Here is a 1,620-nt window from a genome sequence, read left to right as displayed (position 1 = left end):
CCTGGCTGTCCTGGAACTCGCTCTGTAGACCAGGCTGGCCTTGAACTCACAGGGATCCACCTGCCTCTGCCTCTTAAATGCTGGGTTAAAGGTGTGCACTGTATAATCAGTATTGTTATCATCAGCTTTGTTTCTTTTAAATGTCTGAAACTCTATCTTCTAGACATATATATATATATATATATATATATATATATATATATACACACACAGGTATGATTTTTATTTCATGTGTGTTTTGCTTGCATGCACTGTGTGCACTCAGTGCCCATGGTGGCCAGAAGGGGGTTTCCCATCACCTGGAACTGGAGTTATAGATGTGGGTGCAAGAAATTGAACAAGTGCTCTTAACAGCTGAAGCAGCTCTTTAGCCCCCTTCTGACTTCTTACATTCTTAAGTTTTATTTTTTTAAGCATCAAAGGAAATGCAAGAGCAGGTTGAGTTACTGTCCATTTCTCCCCCTGGAACTCTGAGCGTGAGGGGCTGGTTAATTGGGCCCTTCAGTTTTATGTGTAGGAACGAGTCTGCCATTGTAGTTTAATTAAGCCTCCTTATGGAGCTGCAGTGGGGCAGGAAGAGCCTGTAACTATGTTGTGGTCATTGGCCGAGATTCCGAAGCCAGAGACTGAGAGTGCGATTCTTAGTCTGTGTTTAAGGTGTGAGCACGGCATTGGATTTAGACAGACTGACGCATCTAAGTTTGCAGCCCGGCAAATGTTATGTGTGGTGTGTGCCTCATAGTTGCCAATGTGATCTGCTCGAGACTTTCATAGTTCGGTTCGGTCCTGAACATGTTAATAACTCCTGGTTGAACTGGCCGGAAGTTTTGGCGAAAACCTCACTTGCTCACGAAGCCCGAGATGATGAGGTCAGTGACCTTAGAAGTTTTAATTCAGAGAAGATGTCCCTGGGGTCAGGGGGAGCAGTTGCTCTGGGCTTCTTCATGATGGGACTTGTCAGCAGGACCCTTGTCTCTACCACCACCACTGAGCGATACCCAGTTGCTCTCCCCCCAGCTCCCCAGTTTTAAAACTACCTAGGTTACTGGGAAGGAAAGATTTGAGCTAATGGAAGCTCTTCCCAGCAAAGGGATCAGTGAGGGCCCAGGCCGAGTTTCTTGTAGATGGGAGGGAACGCTGTTGCCATGAGAACAGGGTGAAAATTCCGGATCTGCAGGTAGACGTCCTGCTGTTGAGCTTTTCTTTGTTTTTGTTTTGGGGTAGGGTCTCACCATAGAGTCCTGGCTGGTCTGGAACCCTTTATATAGATTAGGCTGGCCTTCAACTCCTAGAGATCCTCCTGCCTCTCCCTCCTGAGTGCTGGGATTAAAGCTGTGATTCACTACACCTGACTTGCCTATCTGTGTTTTTAATCAGGATGTGTGTGTTAGGTAAGGGTTCCAGCCCAAGACCCAACGCAAGGAAGCTTGACTCTACCATAGTCCTCCTGGCGCTGTGATCAGTTTAAGGTTTTTTTATTATCATTACGTTTAGTGTACGTATGCTTATGTGTGTGAGTGTGCACATATGTGTGTGCATGTGCACATGTTTGAGTGTACATGTGTGAGCATGAGTGTTTGTGTGAGCATGAATGTGTGTGAGTGAATGCATGTGTGTGCA

General features: G+C 46.0%; 1 protein-coding gene across 2 annotated transcripts in view; it reads left to right on the top strand.

Moving 5' to 3' along the window:
• The window catches only part of Slc25a12 (solute carrier family 25 member 12), a 73,826-nt gene that overhangs the window by 62,313 nt on the left and 9,893 nt on the right, over positions 1 to 1,620 (top strand). The window lies entirely within an intron of this gene.

Source organism: Microtus ochrogaster, chromosome 4, assembly GCF_000317375.1.
Source record: "Microtus ochrogaster isolate Prairie Vole_2 chromosome 4, MicOch1.0, whole genome shotgun sequence".
NCBI lineage: Eukaryota > Metazoa > Chordata > Mammalia > Rodentia > Cricetidae > Microtus > Microtus ochrogaster.
This window is presented reverse-complemented; position numbering and strand designations above follow the sequence as displayed.